At 45.5% G+C, this 19,686-nt stretch overlaps 1 protein-coding gene across 11 annotated transcripts in view; it reads right to left on the bottom strand.

Annotated features, from left to right (window-relative positions):
• PCYT1A (phosphate cytidylyltransferase 1A, choline) overlaps positions 1 to 19,686 on the bottom strand; it is a 333,268-nt gene that overhangs the window by 65,516 nt on the left and 248,066 nt on the right. The gene's annotated exons all lie outside the window — the stretch shown is intronic.

Below are 19,686 nucleotides of genomic sequence, written 5' to 3'. Positions count from 1 at the left end.
TTTGACCTGCAGGATTTGAATGTGGTCTTCCCAGTCTTGAGTGGACCACGGACGATGCACCGACAGATTCAAGAGGATTGCGTCCCAGTCTCATAGCAACAAATCCAAGTTGACCATGAGGCAGAGGGCTCTCTCCCTGAAGGCAACTTCTCTCTAAGATGGTTAGAAACTTGCCCCCACGACGAGATGGGTTCGAGATCAGGTCGTTCTAAAAATAGACTCCAGTGGGCCGCTAGATGGAAGCTGAATCCATCTTATTCTGAGCCCGGTCAAGGGCACTGCCAAAACTAAAGATGCTATCTGCCCCAGCAGAGACTTTAACTACTACTGATCTACAGGTGGTCTTCCTGGAGAGACAACAATTTTAGAAAAAGTAGCCACTCGCCAGCTCAGAATCATACTGAACAGACTGTTTTGTTGGATTCCTTCCAGTGCAGTGTCCGTCCCAATCATGGCACAGAGGCATATTTTGGCAGCCATGAAAAGGTTCCCAATCCCTCATCATGCTTTTGTATCCATCTGCAGCGTTTGACACCACGATCTACAAGCTTCTTATTCGTCAGTTGTCAAAGGTTGCACTTAGACGGGACACTCCTTTGAAACGTTTGTGCTCATTCAGGGAGGGGAGGGAACAATGCATCCAGATGGAGCCCTTTCAATTCTCCCCCATTATGATGCATTGTGGGGTCGCCCAGGGAACTCCACCCTCTTGTTTAATGTTTTTATGATCCCTCTGCTGACAATCCATAATTATCTGAATTTCCAGTACAACTCATTTGCAGAGGATATGAAGATTTGTCTGCTTGCCCGCCGTCCCTCAAGGCTTTGCCTACTTGCAGACGTGAGACGTTCCGTAAACGGATGAGGGGTAGAGGCCTTAAATGTTATTCTTCTTAACCAGAGGTACTCTTCTTGGGCCCTTGCCAATTCCTGAATGACCCAATTTAACCCATCCCATTTCTTCTAAGCTATAATGCTAAACTTGCGAGAAAGAAAAATCTTCATATGCTGTGAGAAGCCAATATTCGTTTTTAAGGGCTCCTCCAACCGATATGCACCCTCCTTTTAATCCATCTAAAGACTGGATTAGGTCAGCCTCCCCTCTTTCTAGATCAAGAGTCTTCAGACGTTTAGAACACGAATATATAGCCGATCTTCCACAATAACAATAGGGATTTCATCTCGTCACAAATGACCTAAAAAAAAAAAATTAAAAAAATATATCAACTCCCAAAGATAGTGCAAGGCTTTTTCTTAAGCTTCTTGAAAAGGGCTCCAAGGGCGGTGCCTCTCTTTCCTAGAGCAAGCAAGTCCTACCCTAATTCAGAGGCGTCCCTACTCCACAGGTTATTATCTATAGATCGTTTACCCCTACTGTCTATTTTCTTCTGGTCTGATAGCGAGGTATTAAAGGCAATCGTTTTATCTGTCCACCTCCCTCTGGGAGTTTCTAGATATGACCTAATCTACCTTGAAAGGCACAACTCCACCAACCCCATAGTACTAATCCAGACACTCCAGGCCCCACTTCCGTCTTTCGCTTCCTCGTGATCCTCTCCCTCGGTCTCTATTGCTCATGATACTCTCCTCTCGCCAACCCCAGCTGCCTTCTCTCCTCTCCTCTCCCTCACTGTGCCTTCCTCCTCTGTCCCTTCAATGTCGCTATCTCCCTCTACAACCCACCTCCATCACCCCTGCTACTCCCCCCTGCCCCACCCCACTACCATTCTCCCCTTCTCCACCCCACTACCACTCTCCCCTTCCCCCACCCCACTACCACTATGCCCTTCCCTTCTCCACCCACCACCACCCTTCCCTTCTCCACTCCATTACTACTCTTTCCCACTTAACTCCTACTTCTCACCTCATCACTACACCACTACTGTAGTGGAAGGTAACTGAGGAAATGGAAGGGGGTGAACGAGCAGAAGGAGGGGTGCAGCATGAGACTAATCCAGCAAAGTCGTCACTGATTCCCTGGGGAGAGTCTACCCTCATATGGTCAGGGAAACCCGACACCGCCCCTTGGTGTGGCTATCCGCAGGAGTACCACGTGTAGGAGTGCAAACTCCAGCAAGACATAAAAATACGAGATTAGAATAATCCTTTGGATGTAATTCTTAGTGACAGCCACGTGCCTTTGCCACATTCCTATATGGCTTTTTGGAATGCGGATAGGGAATTTCCCGGTTTTTATAGCCAAAACCTTATTTACCTTTCCCACCTTTTGTAACACTGAGACGAGGAAGAAGGATGGAGTAGTGAGGTGACCAGAAGCAGTAAGCCAACACTGCGTTCTAGTAATTGGAAAATGCTAAAACAGACCGTAAGTAACAACATTATAATACCCTGGCAGGAAGAGTGTACCACGGGTAGAAAAGGGACAAAGAAAGCCCAGGGGTAAAACCCCTCCATGGAATTGTGAGTAAGAATGGATGCAGAAAGCAAGGCATACGTTAGTTTTCAAAAATTGATTAGCAGTATCTGAGAATTAAAATGTTTTGATCAGCAATGTTGTACAAATATTTGTTAAGCCACCAGACATCATTTGTACCCTATATGTAAAAATAAGCAACAATATAGCATTTTGGATAACGCTGAAGTAAGACATTAGTGACATGAGTCAGGCCTTTCAAATTATTAAAAATTCTGCTAGACCTGCAGGTGGAGTAACTTAGTTTACCAACTCGAACTAAGAGAAATGCACTCGGCCCATGGCAACGGATGACCAAAAAATGTAAATGTGCCCTTGTAAAATGGTGCACGTCATCAGATACCCACTTTGTTTGGCCCACTGCTGCTAGCCATAGGCAAGCTATGCCCAGTGAAACTTGTATTTGACATTTACTGCAAATAAAGCAAATGTTAAATAAAGGTTTCAAGCATCCACTGAAAATGGTACTCTTCCTTCACAAAATGTGCTTAACTATGCAAGTTGGCGACTAGACTTTGTGAGCCCTGGATGCATGTCTGTAAAATATAAAACTGTTAGCTGCATGAATGTGCACAAATAAATAGATATAACAGTTTGTCCCTTTCTCACCCACAAGTGCAAATATATAATGCAATTATAATCATAGACCAAAGCGAGCTCTGGAGGCTAACTACAGTGTATGCTATTGCAGCAGAACTGTAGATGTGCAGACTTGATGGAACTATTTATCACCATTTTGCGTAAACATCTGGTTTGCTTTGTGTATTCATTATTTAAGCAGAGTAGATGGTGTAGTAGCAGGAAGAGACCTGGACAAATTAGGTGGAATTGTTTAGTTTGTGGCCACCTCACTTTCATGGTAGCTGATATACAGCCACAGAGTGATAAGAAAGACTGTCAATGGGTTGAGCATCAGTTGAACTGATGTATACAACCAGCAGGCCACAGAACTAGGTTTGCCATCAGAAGCATAAGGCTGTGGGATCATGTACATTTTCAAAAGTGTTAATTCGTCAATATGATGCATCTTCCCCAACAAAATGAAATATAATGGCCACTAAGTGTTTTAGAGACTCTAACCTAAACTGTATTGTAAAGCATGTTGACAATGCAGTATTTTACCATAACAATACTGTAATAAGACATTATGTAATAGCTTACATTTTTAGTAATGTAAAACCACATACAGTAAACACAGACCGGATATAGTTGGCTTAATAAAAGTATCATCCCAATTACTTATGGCAATTATTTGAAAAAGAAAAAAGAATTCCTGTCTCCCACTCCCACACATGCCTTTGGCACCAAGAGTGGAGGAGATGGTTAATGCTGCACCCTCTCTCCATTAGGTCCTTAGAACCTGCAGTGAACATAGAAAAGAGGGTGGAGAGACAAGAGAGGAATGCAGAATGAGCTGTGCTTTCACTGAACAGGGTAACCCAAATAGCTAGCTTTACTACACAAGTGGCAATTTAATTAGCAAACCTACTGAATTGCATAGCAAATTGCTATGTGACACTGCTTATTTTGTGCCTTGAGAAAGGGAAGGACCATACCCCTTTGAAAGATAAAAGAAACCCAGAGGACAAGAAAAGCAACAAAACTGCAAAACCTTGGCAGGAGAATAAACCAGGGGCTACCAAAAGAAGCAATTTTGATCAGGTGTAAAAAAAAAAACTTGAAGTTTCAGAGTCAACGCAGAAAGGGAAGAACCTTATACCTTTTAAAGGATGAATGAGATCAGAGATTAAGAAATTAAATAACCTAAAAAACTGTGGAATTGAAGAGAAACTCCAGGGAGGAGTCATCCTCCTTGAAATAGTGGAACATTAGATGAAAAGAGGAACTCGGGGAGAATGTCATCCCCCTGTGAAACGATGGAACATTATTGACTTTTCCTGGAAGTACCGAGTAGACAGTAGAAGACCAGAAGGAACATATGGGAATGGAAGACCACCCCCCTTTTCTGGTGGAACTTCATTCCTTTTCTTTTCTGCCCTTTAGAACGTTATGTTTGGAACTTTGAAAAGCTACAAGTGCATAGCTTACAGAAATCCCCTGTTACACATTATATTGGGTTTAGCATGTAAGGGTCTGTTTGGGGCTTTTGGACACAGGACGCTTTTTTGGTTTAACATCCCGACACAGACTTCCTTAGTTTTGTTGAGGCAGGGAAACCCCTCACAGGGTTAGGGATAGATATGATTTCTCCAAACCTCCTGCCCCTTTCTTTTGTGACAAATAAAAGTCTATAACCAACACTCAACATGCCACTGTGTCAGAGTCTTGCTCACAATTCCTTACAAGTAGTAAGGTGTAGAGCAGTGAGTAATAGTGGAGTGGTCAGCTCCCACTCATGTGAGACGAGCTCTCTTGTTGGCTTCTGCAAGTGTGGTAAGAATCAATTAGGAGACAGACAACTCATTGTGGTTTAACTTAAAAGCATTATTCGATTATCAAAACGCTGCACTAGCCCTACGACTTTGGTTCCTATGCTAAGAAAGAAAAGGCAAGAAAAAGGGTGTATGTCAGGATGTCGTACAAAACCAACTCCCTCGGACATCTAGACAACTCAATCTAGCCTGATCCTGGCCCTACCACTGTAAAGGAAAAATAATCTAATCAAACACAAAATCACTAAAAGCCTTTTGCCCAATGGTTATATCCCTGGCTGGTTTCTGACTCGCCCTATAGTGTCTCAGGATTAGAGAAGGGCGTCTTGCCCCAAGCAGGATTCCAGACATGCCTCCAGCCAGTGTCTAAGAGCTTTTTGTCCGATTCACAGTTCCAACAAAATCTTTCAATTAAGTTCCTTGGGGTTACCCAGTCTGGTATGCAATGGAATAATCAAAGTCTCTATGCCCCTACCATGCCTGTTATTAAGTTCTAGTGTTCTATAAAGTAAAAATTTCTTGCAAATATAATTGGGCCGCCAGGCCTGGTCCGGCTTAGTTCAAAACCCATCTGGCTCAAAACCCTCCCTGACATCTCTGGTTACAGACTCCCTCTTGGGGTTGATCTGCTGGTGGCCAACACTGTCCCCAATCAATTCTTGCCCTTCCCTGGGGTCTCATGTTTTGCACCCCCTCGTGGGGTATTTGGTCTCTCAGCCCCACCTGGGCCGTTTTGTCTTTAAGCCACTGTTGGTCTGTTCATCATCTCACCCCGGCTTGTGGTACATGGGGCCTCGCACCGGTTTTGATTATCCGAGTCCTGAGCCCGTCTTGGTCTATTCGCCTTCTTACCCTGGCTGGGTGTGTGTGTGTGTGTGGGCCTGTCTGCCCTCCTCCCGGTTCCCTGAACGCACCACGTACCTGGAGTGCTATGGTGGCATCCCACAAAAGAGGCAGTAGCCCAGATCTTGTTACACTTCTGTCACCTGCGTCGGTGCGCGGGTTTCAGTGCTCCGGCTCCAGCCTACGACAGTTGACCGCAGTTTGTACGGTCGCGGCAGAGCTTCTCCAGCTCCAGGACTTGCTCCAGGGAGCAGCATTCCACCGGATTTTTTGCCCCTCCGCGGTCCATGCACCTGCATGGGACGGCTTTCTGTCTCCGTCTAGACAGGTGGCAGGCCTTCCTCTGCGACTCAGTTCTGCAGGCAGTGTGTCTCGCTACCTGCTCTCCATCTTCTTTTCGGTCTCACTGGCCCTTTATATTTCTCACTGGGTCAAGACAGAACAGCCCATTGTGCCTGCATCCCACAAAATGAGGGCAACATTAAAGGGTCAGAAACCATAGCAGCTACCTCTTTATGAACATGTCCATAGTTGTCTGATGCAATTCCCATATAGCCACAAAACCTATTAGTTGCCTGGTACAAGGAAGGATGACACACATCCCTTTTAAGGGATAGCCTGTCTACTAAGGGGTCACTCCCAGTGGGATCCCCCTTACACTGTCCCCTGGGGTGTGTTTGGCTTAGCAGCCTCGCATCCCGTCAGGGTTTACAGGCGATTAACAGTGGTTCAAAGGCTTGAGAGGTGTTTCATCAACTATGCAGGTCCACAGGGGAAAATAATTTAGAAGTGCGTCAGCTGAAGCCAGTTAAAAAAGAAACATATTGGCCTTAATTCTGAATACAGACATCAGAGAACTTCCCAAACCAAGATGAAGGAAATAGAATCTTGGAAGGGAACCTCTGACTGATAAAACATACTTAACTGCATTTCATCACTGGAAACTGAAGCAGCAAGATCAGTTATTCAGAAACTCCTGTTCAAAGTGGCATTTCTGAAGAAAATACTTAAGCTGAGACGAAAAGGAAGGAGGAGGAGGAGGACAGGAGACAGAGCTACTCATTCCCTAACTAGTGGGAAAGCAGCAATTACAATACATGTGAAAAGAAGACAAATTAGCAAGCCAGTATTTACTTTGTCTTTTGATTTTAGTTAAAGATTTTAAAATAAACGTAATTGTAAGAGCATGCATACCTGTTAGAGGAAAATATTTAATTAGCAATTTAAATGGTTTTAGGTAAATACCTATACCCACATTTCTTAAAAACAACATTTGTGTCTGTAGACCGTCACAGTGCTGAGGAGCCGATAACAACTCTGACATTTGAGCACAAAGAAAAGAAGGCGAAGTCAGGATTTGCGAACATCAGCACTAACAGTTTGCCTGACCGTAAGCAGTTGCGGCGAGGTCAGGCAGTGCACGCGAGTGCAGAAGCAAGCAAGATCTGACGAGTAGAGTGGCGCGAGACGAAGAGAAAAAAACATGAGCAGTGGGCTACGGCTCGTGTGTTTTGCAGGAAAGAAACAGATTGTTTCTTCAGTGTCAAATAGTTACTGTGAAGTTCTGGAGCACGGCGTGAGAAGGCGACACGGTTAAGGCTCTGACCTGCCGTTTACTTTGTGGAAAGCTGCTTTGAGGTATGTAACCACTTCTATGTAAATTATGCGCCCAGATGCCCCTGGGCAAGGTGCCAATACAAATAAATAAATGCTAATACAATACAAATACAAGAACAACAAATCTGATTGCATTTCAGTAAGACACCAGGTGGGGTATAACCAGTAGATTTGTGCATGCATGTTTGAGCATACCATAGCTAGCCGTTACAATAGGTTTTACTTAAAAGAATAATTAATAAATAAGCAATATTGGGTAAGGTTTTAGGCACAAGCTATGTATATAATAGTAAGACGCGAATAAGGTAAACCAAGAGGAGCACAGAAATTAAGACAGGGTCAGAGCAAGAATTCCCAGCAGCTGAAACTCTCCTTGAACATCTTCCTCTAGGCACTAGTATAGGAGGCACAGGAACATCAAGGAGAATTGAGTTGGGAGGAACAGATGAAGAGAATTAAGGAAGAGCGAGTATGCAATTCTAATGTTATTTATTTCTGTAACCGTTTTTCATTTGCAAATTGAAGACAAGCCTGTGTTTTTTTTTTATTTTATCCACTTCCCTTTCGAGGCGATCTGTACTTCGTAGTTCCTGTTATTTCTGGGTGCAGTACGCCACAGAGGAAACTGTGGGGTTCAGCAGCTTCCACAGAGGATATGGTACAGAACGGAGTCCTCCCAAGTCCCAAAGTGGATGCCTGCCCCTAGGGAAGAGGGGAAGAATTCCCTGGATTTGTCACACAGGGTGCTCCTCTTGTCCACTATGTGAGCCAATAAGACATTTCATTGTACATGGCAGTGGCCTACTGTTTGTTAGAATCTGAATTAACCTGCCACTAAAGCTAGCCTGATTGCCAGTAAGTTGGTATGGCAAGCGGGTGAGCTCCACAATCAATAGGGGACAATCCATCACTAAGGTGACTGTAAAGATGATAACAAGTCACACCATCGATATATCATGTCAGCTTTATTATCAGCAGGAAGGTAAGAGACCCCCAGCCCAGCCATGTCCAGGGTCCAACTGACCACAATCAAAGAACAACATTCCAATGGACTAGCATCTCATAGGCGATGACATGGCTAAGTTCTAACATGGAACAATGCAGTCCTATGGCAGGCCAAAGTGGCATTAAAATGCAGATAACAACAGGCCATCACAGATATACATTTAAAAGCACAACCTATATACAACACACCTCCCTCCCCAAAAAAAAACTCTTTATTATAAATGAATACTTAACATTATCAGTTAAGACATCGGAAAAATTTCAACATTTACGTTCTTTTTACCTTCGCTATTCTAGATAAGTTCCAGACTTGACCACCTTCCACACATACAGCATTCTTGTAGATTTTTGTCACAATAACGGGTTCCGAATAAAGTGGTTCCCCTTTCTTAGAGATTACAGCCCTTCTTACACGCACCAAATCACCAATCTCTACCACAGTTTTCCTTTTTGGGTTTTTGGTGCGTGTAAGAAGGGCTGTAATCTCTAAGAAAGGGGAACCACTTTATTCGGAACACGTTATTGTGACAAACATCTACAAGAATGCTGTATGTGTGGAAGGTGGTTTGTTTACCCTCATATGAAACCAAAAGGGAGGAAGGAAGCCCTATACGGAAGGATAAACTGCCCATAAGTTGGAGGGAGAGCTAGGTCCTGGGGCTGAAGAGAGGAGCAAGGCCTTGAAGGGAAGCTCAAGAAGGGAGCTAGGCCTTTAAGATTGAGAAATTTGTGTGAAGAAGTGAAGCCTGTTAAAGTAAAACCAGAAGTGTTGTCTGTTAAGTGAAGATAAAAGGAAGCTTAAAATGACACCTGGTCCCTTAAACTGAAGAAGGAATCCCACCCCATTAGTTTAAGAAACCTGTAGATTAAACAAAGCTCGTAGTGAAGATGACTTCCATGAGAGAGGGAGGAGCTAAGGAGCTGCGGGCAAGAGAAGACAGCTGATGCCATGACCAGCAGCAACTCTTTGTGATAGGAAGGTGTTCCTGGGGTATGGCGTGCTGGGTGAAGCTGTCGCCTGTCAGAGGTTGCATTGCAAGTGTGAAGTACTGAGGGGTGAAGAAGAAAGCTCTGCAGTGATGTTTCCATTCACCAGTCAAAGCATATTCCCCTATTTTTTTTTTTTTGAGTGTTTATATTATCCAAATCCTCGTGAACAATAAGGTACCCTGTAATTAAATATTCGTATGGCCAGTTGACACCCAGGTAATGTGCCGTTCCTCACCTGTGGTACCTGTGTGATCCAAGCCTAATTTGCCTTCCCGCGAGGGCCCTGGGCAAATTTTAACAAAAAAAAACTCTTTTCCCAGACAGCAATTATCTGCAACTCAACGCCAAGGCCGCGCTGAGGGATCGCATTTCCTTGTCTTCTACGTTGCGACCACGTGACCTGGATTCCCCTCCTGGCCCTATCAGTAGCCTTCGATGTGAGGGGCCTGCCTCCACGTTAAATCACGCCGCTTCCGTGTGATGAGGAGGAGGAGCACCTCTTACTGCACACTCGGGAGCATCCGAAACTCGCCTTTGCAGCCGCCGTCGATTCCGCTGGTTCCGCTTTGCACGTACGCTCAAGAATGGGGTCTCGGAGAGTCTTCTGCGTCGCAGTTTGATCCGCGTAGAGCAGGGGTATTCCTCACCGCTTTTAGGACCTTCTTCTGCAATGCAGTCCTCGAAACGAACGGTGCCGGCGTCCGTAAGCAAAAAAACAGCGGCTTACACAGTGGTCGACAGCGGTCTGAACGGCTGCCTTCTGAACATCCGTTCTTCGTTCCCTTGGCTCCTCTAAACCTGCAGACAAACTTCTAATCCTGTAGCCTGGGGGTCTCTACTTCAAACAATTGTTTATTCAACATCCCATCCTCGTCGCCATTGTAAAGATGATAACAAGTCACACCATCGATATATCATGTCAGCTTTATTATCAGCAGGAAGGTAAGAGACCCCCAGCCCAGCCATGTCCAGGGTCCAACTGACCACAATCAAAGAACAACATTCCAATGGACTAGCATCTCATAGGCGATGACATGGCTAAGTTCTAACATGGAACAATGCAGTCCTATGGCAGGCCAAAGTGGCATTAAAATGCAGATAACAACAGGCCATCACAGATATACATTTAAAAGCACAACCTATATACAACAGTGACGTAAGACCAGGAAGTGATAGACTGGTTCCCTTTTCAAGAGATTGGATGGATCCGCCCAGTGGTCTAAGTATACCATAAGTAGTGCAACTATGTTTCCTAATGCCCCCACTTCCCACAAACACCACTGCCACCCCCACGCCACGTGCAATACAAACCCCTAAACACGTGTGGCTGCTGTTTAAGGGAATGTTCAGTGCAGTGCACTGAAAGGGCAAGTTTCAACTTCTTCCTACACTTATTTAAAACAAAACCATTCAGGAACCGATTCTTTTTGAAATAAAAATTATAAGAACAGTAAAACCTAATTAAAAGAGTAGAGGAGCACCGCTCCCACCCACTTCAACCACTGGATCCACGCACCACCACTGAAAATTAGCGGATACATTCGGAGGGTCTGGAAGGTTTCTTCCTGGCACCTACTGCGACAATTTAGATACCAGCAGCACCACCCCTCACCCACAAGGAAGAGTGATTTCCTCTTCAACCTTGCAAGGTTAACCAGGAAAACTCATGAGGTCCATCCTTCTGAGTAACAGCAGTGATGGAATCCTTGAAAATAAAGGGAACAGTTGATTGGCTACACAAAGACCAAGGGTTTTTTGTGTGTAAAAATACTGCTGGTTCTGTACTCAATGCAGCCCATTTTCACACACAAAACAATGAATGTCCCGTAGCATACATGATGTCTGCCAAGGGTGTTAATAGATATAATTCCAAGATTGGCTGGCGGAATGGGTGATTTTACTTTACTGCCCTTGTTAAAATAAATGTCATTGCTATGCTTGGGTCTACTATAATTTGGGTGGCGGACCGTTACCATCTGTTAATAAACTGAAGGCTTTTATAAAGAGATTCCACTCTCCTGTGTATTGAAAATCCCATAACCACCCTACATACATACTAAAGGGTAACACGTCCCATCTGGCCAGTCAGCAATTCTTGGGTTCATCTTCTGAACTTGCAATCATTTTGTGATGTTTGAATTGATTTTGTTGGCCATTTGGGAATGTGCCTTCGAGGATACAGTTTGTTAGCATACATACTTATTATGGTCTCCAGTCAGCCTTAACCAGGTGTGACTCACCAATAGTGTTTTGGGACCTTCAGAGTGCCTTTCACTCACTCCATTTTATAGATTTAGTTTTTAATACATAATCTGCCTCATGCACGGATCTATGAAAGGCAGTATGGTGGGTGAACTGCTGAGAAGTCACAGCCTTCATTGTCCTCAAAGGGCACTGGAAATCTGGTAGACATTTGTTCAGAAGGCCCTTCACCCCTCCCTCTGTCCGTCAGGCTCAGGTCAGGGGTGGTGGTACGAATGAAGGGTCAAGGGAGGTTCCTGACACCGACCTGCTGCATACTGCGGTCAAGTCAGGCTGGAGAGGAGAAGATGATCACCGCTTGTTTAGGAGAGCCATTATGGGTGCGTTCTTACAGTGGCTTGCACTGTTGGCCGTATTGGGGAGAGCCACCCTGTGTGTATAACAGTTGAAAGGCTTGTGTATATAGTGTGTGGTGGCATCCTGAAAATACTCCTGTGTACTACTGTTGGGTACTTTTAAGATCTGAATGTAAATTGTGCAGATTTTTACACATTTTATTTCATAGGAAGTGCACTGAAGATGTACCGTTTGCTGAGGGTGAAATGCCTCTTGGTTGGTTAATGCTTCTTGCTACACTTGGTTGCTCGCTCTCATTATGGGGAAATATTTATGGACCCCAATTGGGAAAAACACCAGGCTCCACTGTCCTTCACCCATGCCCCACCACAGGGTAGTCGTGCCGGCTTCTTCCCGCTGATCGTTGGATCCCATCTGGAGTCTGCGTTACAGATAAAACATTGAAGTGGCAGTATTGTATTCCCTACTTCTCGCTAGGATGTCATTATCCATACATATCTGAACAGTTAAACAATACTTTGGGCTTTTTAAACCTTCAGTAACCCTCTACCCACTAGATTTAATAATTGAAGAGCTCCACCTTGTGGCACTGGCACATCGTTGCTAAGCACACAGGTCATACAAGTTCAGCTGTCTTGGGTCTACGTATCGGTTGCTCTACATTTTCCCTTAGGTGTGCCGTTTTCAGGATTCAAAGGATGTGGGGGGGTTATCACTAAGTACTGCCCTGATCATGGTGAGTGAATTAGCTAAAACCCTCCCTCCCTCCCTCATGCTCCCTTCCAAGATTGCTGAACTCTCTCAATAGAACACGCAAAACCTGATGTGCTTATATTTCACAAAGCCTTAAGGGCAGGGACAGTAGAGACTGTAGAAAAATACAGTGAGGCATGAAAAAGAGGCAAACTGAGCACTCTAAATGCTTTGCACCAATCATTCTTGCTATTATGACCAGAGATGGGGGAAACTCACTGAGATAACTAGGTCCAACAGGGAAGGGCTACAAGTCTTGAAAGAAAAAGACACATAAGTGGGTTGTGGACACACTTCTGTACTTCAACCCACTGCCACTGCCAAACCTCTCTGGTAACTCTTGCATAAGGCTTGTTGGGGAGGAGGAGGAGAGAGATGTTTCAGCATAGGAAGCCGGAGCCTCTACTAGAATGGTTCTTCATACACATTCCCAGATGCAGAAAGTTGCCACATTTGAGGGGGGGTAGGGGGGGTAGTAGGGTGTCTGTCCCCAGTTTGCGTCACGAGTCAAAAGTAGCTCATGGTAGCCTTTGGTGTCCCACTAACCAAGCTCTCCGGGGATTGAAGCTCTACCTCCTTCACAGTTGACAACCCCCTGGCATGCCAGGATCCAATACGATACTTCAATCCTTTTGTCAGAACCATCGCAAAATGCTTTTACCTCGCCCAAAAAAAAACAGTTCAGACCTTAAACTGCAACTTTTCAATTCCAACTTGCATCAACACCCCCCCCCCCCACCCCCCAAATAATATCTGTTGCAGCACCATAGGCTTTAGAGAAAATCGCTGTGCATCTTAAACATCTCCCTCAATTCACTAAAAACACCCTGCTGTGTGTGCCTACAGTCATGCATTCACAGCATCTTGAATCAATATGCATGCTGTCCTGATGTCAATTCACTCTCTTCCATTTTCTCATGCCCACAACCCCCTCAACACATCCCTCTCCCAAAGAAACAAATCTATCATACAAAGACCTAGTGATCACCCTGATGTTGCCTCACATGAAGTGCTTGCGCAACCTGCCAAAGTGACCATTTATGCCACAATTCCTACATTCAGCAACCTGGACACACACTCTCATTAGAAAGAGGATGACCAATACTTCACCTAAAACATCTACAGCCACCAGGCATCTCCATTCGTGCCAGACCAGCATTGGTTGGTTCTTCCTCGCATGCCCGGCCATGTTTTGCTTGGCACTAGGCTAGGGTTCATCCTTTTCTGCTTCGCACTCGTCCTTCCACTCATGACATTTCCTGTCTAATTGACCATCCATTCTCTCATCTGCAACTCGCCCCCGCCTTAATTCTCTTGTTCATCCAACTTATTAACACAAAGCAATATGCGCTCCACTGACCTAGCCATGTTAATGACTTCCTTCGTTGAGGGATCGCCTTTGCTTTGAAAGGTCCTCCCTTACTTTATTGTCTCTAATTATGAGCATATTTTGATGCATAGTGTGCGCAAAAAAATGCATGGTCTGCTCTCTCATATGCCACAGAAATAGTGTTTAAAAATAGTATCCAGTTTTCTTCCCCAAAGTGCATTTAACTGTTTCACATCGGCCTAGTCCTTTGTCAACCCCATCCTTTTCACCTTTGTCAACTCCCTGCCCTAGTATAGGTAGGCTTTTCTGAATCCTTCAACGCTCAAAACCTAAGTTATTTACTGACAAACTGCTTTCATTCCACATTATACGTGAAGTCAAGAACAACTAGTCTTCAAAGTCCTCCTTCCATCTTGGATGGTAAGGCTGGAAAGGGCAAAAACTGGTCACCCCTGGAATACTGGCCAGGAAGTTCGCTCTAAAATCTCATCTTCTCATTTTTGTTATATAGTGAACAGCCCCCAGTAGGCAGCAAGGTAGAACAAAATAACCTAACCCAATATAACAAAAGATGATAAAAAGGTACAGAAGCAAAAAGTCCTCCAATAGCACACACGGTTATCAGAACTGAAAGATGGCGCCCATGAAAACTGGTTAGTTCCCTTCGGTCTCCTCCTAGATTCTGTCCTCGGAATCCATTTCCAGACGCCAGAGATGCTTCCTGGTACACTTTATAAAGGCTCAAACACTCTTGGCAGAAGACATGTCTAAACATCCAGAATAGCTTGTGGCAGGAAGGAACAAATGCAGAAACAGTGCCCCCAAAAATTCAGCCATCTTGTCAGAAAACCTCTAGAAGCCCATGCAGTAAGGAAAAAGAAGCAGTGGCTGCTCATCCTCGCCCTTTCACGGATGGGCGTGCACTCACACCAGGGAGAGAAGCTCTCAAAATAGATCCAATATAATTTGCAGCGCGAGTCCCTTTCCCAAATAACATAGCAGCCGCAATTTAAGGACAGCTGTTGGGTGATTGGCACCCTCTCCAGGAGTTCAATGCCGGAGTTCCCATCTTCCTGAGTCACAGGAGATAGCTCCCCCTGTCCCCCATTAGAGGTAAAATGCGGTGGCCCAACTGTGGAACAGAGACAGTATGTCCTTGTACACAGTAAACATTCAAAAAAGAAATAGACGAGTCAACATTGGCAGCAAACCAAACTTCCCTCTTGGGATACTACCAAGCAGAGTTCATGCAAGAGGCAGAAACATAAGCGCCGGGGGCATGGCGGGTCTAGCTCATCGTCCAATATTGTGTAAGACGCACATTGTACTCACAGCAAGATGAAGCCACTCAGCTAAAGTTACATGTATTAAGCAATAGTACAGGCTTCACGAGAAGGCAGCGGCTGGAGAATGACACCTCTCTACAACAGACCCATATGCTACGCTTCTAGGCTGGTCATAAGGTTCCACTACTGCAGGGTTGTAAGTTTGACATAGAAGCACCATCTAAACATCAATGTATAGAAAATCACATGTGCCCAAATCAAACAGATGTTTAAAGCAGAGAAATACTGCACCTGGGACAGGTACTATGGAGAAAAAGCGCAAAACACTCAATTGCTTGGTTTCAACATTCAAAAATATTGGTAAATAAGGGATAGATTACTCACCGTAATCGTATTTCTGATGCTTGTATCTGCTTAGAATCATATGCTGTGCATAGGCCGACATCTAGTGGAAGCTGCAGAGTATTACAGTTTGTTTTTCGAAACTCGAAAAGGGGCGTCGAACTAGGGCGTGCCACTAATACTATCCCTAGCATGACGTCCACTGTACCCATGATCTCTCACGCGTGTAGCACCCTCAGATTGTATTTTTTTTCTGACATGAGGTAGCATGAGGAGTAGCGCGAGTACAGAGTATTCAAGCAGATAGGATAGATAAGACCACAAGCATCAATGCGCCTTCTCTCAGAGGTGAGGAAGGGTGGGCGCATGTTAATCTAAGCAGATACAAGCATCAGAAATACGATTACGGTGAGTAATGTATCCCTTCTGAGGCTAGTGGAATCTGCTTAGATCACATGCTGTGCATAGATTAGCGAGCAGTGTTAGAAGGAGGAGGTGGGATGTGAGAAGGGTCATGAGCGAACAAATGTCTTAGAATCGCATGTCCCACTTGAGTATCTGTCTTTAATGCAGTAGTGCTGAGTAAAGGTGTGAATAGAGCACCATATAGCTGCTTTGCAAATGGTATCAAGGGGTACATTTGCAATGAAAGCCAGAGTGGCTCCAGTACCTCTTGTAGAGTGGGCCCTTGGCGTAAAAGGCAGTGTCTTATTTGAAAGGGAATAGCACGGTTGGATACATCCGACTATCCACCTAGAGATGGCATTCTTAGAGACGCGATCTCCCTCTCTGCCTGGAGCTATGGCGACGAACAGTTGATCTGTCTGTTTTAGCGGCCTGGTCTTGTCTACGTAGTAGAGGACCGCCCTCCTCACATCTAGTGTGTGGAGTTTCACCTCAGCAGAGCTTTTGGGTTCCTGGAAGAAGGCTGGTAGCTCGATAGACTGGTTAACATGGAATTTGGAAATGAATTTAGGTGAGAACCTAGGGTGAGTGTGTAAAACCAGTTTATCCTTATGAACAGTAAAGAAAGGATCCTGCACTGACAGAGCTTGAATTTCACTGCCCCTTCTTAGGGATGTGATGGCTACTAAGAAGGTTGTTTTAGAAGTCAAGTGTTTGAGACCAGATTTGTGCATGGGCTCAAAGGGGGGTCCCATGAGTTTATCAAGTACCACATTAAGGTCCCAACCTGGTGGCGGGTTGGAAATTGGAGGGTGGAGTCTCTTTACCTCTTCCATAAATGCTTTGACAACTGGTACTTTCCACCATGACACCTTGTTATAGGAAGTGGTGTAGTCTGATAAAGCTGCCAGGTGTACTTTGAGTTAAACACTAACCCTGCATCCAATAGGTGGAGCATATAGGTGACAACATTAGAAGGAGTACAATCAACTGGGTTGATTTGCTTATTCCGGCACCAAATAACAAATCGTTTCCATTTGTCATAGTAACAGTGCCTTGTGTTAGGTTTTCAGATATCCATACATCTCTGGGGTAAATTGAGATATTCTAACTCTATGACTTCAGGAGCCATGCTGCCAAGTTCATTGAGTTGGGCTGAGGATGCACTGTTAGACCCTTGTGCTGGGAGAGTAGGTTGTACCGGCACGAGAGTTTGATGGTGTCACACAATGCCAATTTGCGTAGGTGTGGGTAGCACGGTTGTCTCTCCCACATAGGAGCAACTAGGATGAGTGTCATCGGTTCCCTGTGAATCTAGTTGACCACCTTCCTCATCAGAGGGGTTGATGGAAAAGCGTAGGCAAACATCCCTGAACAATTCATCCATAGGACGTTCCCCTTGGAGCCTTGCTGGGGGAACCTGGAAGCAAAGTCTGGGAATTGCCCGTTTTCGCTTGTGGCGAATAGGTCTATAGTGGGGAAACCCCACTGAGAGACGAGGTCTCCTACGACTTCTTCGTGTAGTGTCCACTCGTGTTCTTCTGGAAGGGGATCCCTGCTCAGAGCATCTGCAAGCGAGTTGAGATCCCTTGGAACATGTTGGGATGACAAGTAAATCTTCCGTTTGAGTGCCCATCTCCAAATTGTCTGGGCAAGCTTGGACAGATTTTGCGAACGAGTGCCCCCTTGTTTGTTGAAGTAAAACATTGCTGTCATGCTGTCTGTTAGGATCTGCACCGACAGGTTGGATAGGAGGGGTTTGAATGCCCCAAGCGCTCTGAAGACTGCCAGAAGTTCTAGTAGACTGATGTGGTTCCGAGCCACTGTGCGAGACCAGAGACCCTGAGCTGTGTGGTGAAGGTAGTGAGCTCCCCATCCTGCCAGGGAGGAGTCTGTTGTGACGACGGCCTGCATCTCTGGATCGTAGAAGGGTTTCCCCTTTGCTGGTGGACAAGAGAGAATCTTACGAAGACTTTGTACTAGTGTTGGCGAAACGACCACTATATCGTCCCACTGAGCGCTTGCTCGAGACCACTGTGTCTCCAACCTTTCCTGCATGGGTCGCATGCGCAGGCGTGCGTGGGGAACCAGGTAAATGCAAGATGCCATCATGCCTAGCAAACGCATCGCTTTGCGCACCCTTATTTGGTGACCGGCCTGATAGAGGAATTTGCAGCAACAGATTTCAAATTCTTTCCTCTGATGGAAAGGCCAACCCTTCTTGGGCGTTTAGAACAGCTCCTAGGAACTGTTTTGAGGTGCTTGGCACCAGGATTGATTTTTTCTCGTTGATTGAGAAGCCCAATTGGAAGAGGAGGTTGATTGTTCTTTGAATGTTTATTCTGCAAATTACAGGGATTTCCCCTTTGATGAGCCAGTCGTCCAGGTAAGGGTACACTGGGATTGCCTCCCTGCGTAAGTGCGCCGCCACCACCGCCAGTACCTTGGTGAATACCCTTGGAGCCGAGGCTATACCGAAGGGTAGCACCTTGAATTGGTAGTGCTGGTTGTTTGTTTTGAAACGCAAGAATCTTCTGTGCGCTGGGAACATTGAAATATGAAAATAGGCATCTTTCATATCCAATGTTGCCATGTAATCCCCCTTTTTTAGTAGGGAGGGGGGATTACCTCTTGTAGTCATGCAGAATTTTTGTGGCTTGGCATACTTGTTTGAAGGGCGCAAATCTAATGCTGGGCGCATTGTTAGATCTTCCTTTGGCACTAGGAATTAGGTTGAATAAATACCCCTGTTTACCTGGTTGCCCGGGACGAGTTCTATGGCGTCCTTTGCAAGTAGAGTGGCGATTTCCTCGAGAAGGATTTTCTGGTGCTCCAACGAGTGTACCTTCTTTCTTGGAGGATGGTCGTGGGGGCGCACTAATAGTTCTATACAGTATCCTGCGGACACTGTGGACAGCACCCATCTGTCCAAAGTGATCCCCTCCCATGCGTGGGTGAAGGTGGAAATGCACCCCCCTACTGGGGATGCACGAGAGGGGACCCGAAGCGGAACGTCACTTTTTACTAGGCGGCGTGCCACCTATGGAGGGGCTGCCTGCCCCTGCGCAGGCCTCTGGTGAATGCCTGTGATGTTTGGAACTGCTTGTTGCCCCACAAGGTTCCTTGATTTCGGTAGTAGTTGGAACGCCTCTGGGAGCTTTGGCCGAAGAAAACTATTATTTCCCCTTTGACCTGGGGGGAGAGATTTTAGGGTCTCATACTCATCTTTAGCTGTCTTTAGTGCCTCTTCCACTGCCTTGCCGAATAGAACGTTCGGCTCTGCCGGCATCTTTATAAGCGTGGCCTGGGTCTTGGGTTTAAACCCTGACTGCCTGAGCCACGCGTGGCGCTTAATTACTGTGCCTTCGGCTATTGATCTTCCTGCATTATCTGCTCCATCAAAATTTGCTTTAAAGATGCATCCAGACACAGACCTCCCGTCTGCAGCAATTTGGGCCAACTGGCCTTTTAGTGGTTCGGGTGCAGAGGCTACTACAGCAGCTACTTGGTCCCACTGGTGGCAGTCGTAGCTTGCTAAAAGTGTGGTACTGTTAGCAATACGTGCCTGATAGGCTGACGTGGATGCAACTTTCCTACCCAGAGCATATATCCTTTTGCTCTCTTTATCGGGAGGTGCTTCTGAAGAAGTTAGTGGTGTGCCCGCCCTCTTTTTTGGTGGTTGTTACTACCAGGGAGTCGGGTTTTAATTGACCCCTTATGTACATGGGA

The sequence above is a fragment of the Ambystoma mexicanum genome, chromosome 10 (genome assembly GCF_040938575.1).
Source record: "Ambystoma mexicanum isolate Mex_15411 chromosome 10, UKY_AmexF1_1, whole genome shotgun sequence".
Taxonomy (NCBI): domain Eukaryota; kingdom Metazoa; phylum Chordata; class Amphibia; order Caudata; family Ambystomatidae; genus Ambystoma; species Ambystoma mexicanum.
The sequence above is the reverse complement of the archived record's forward strand: the minus strand, read 5'-3'. Positions and strand labels throughout refer to the sequence as shown.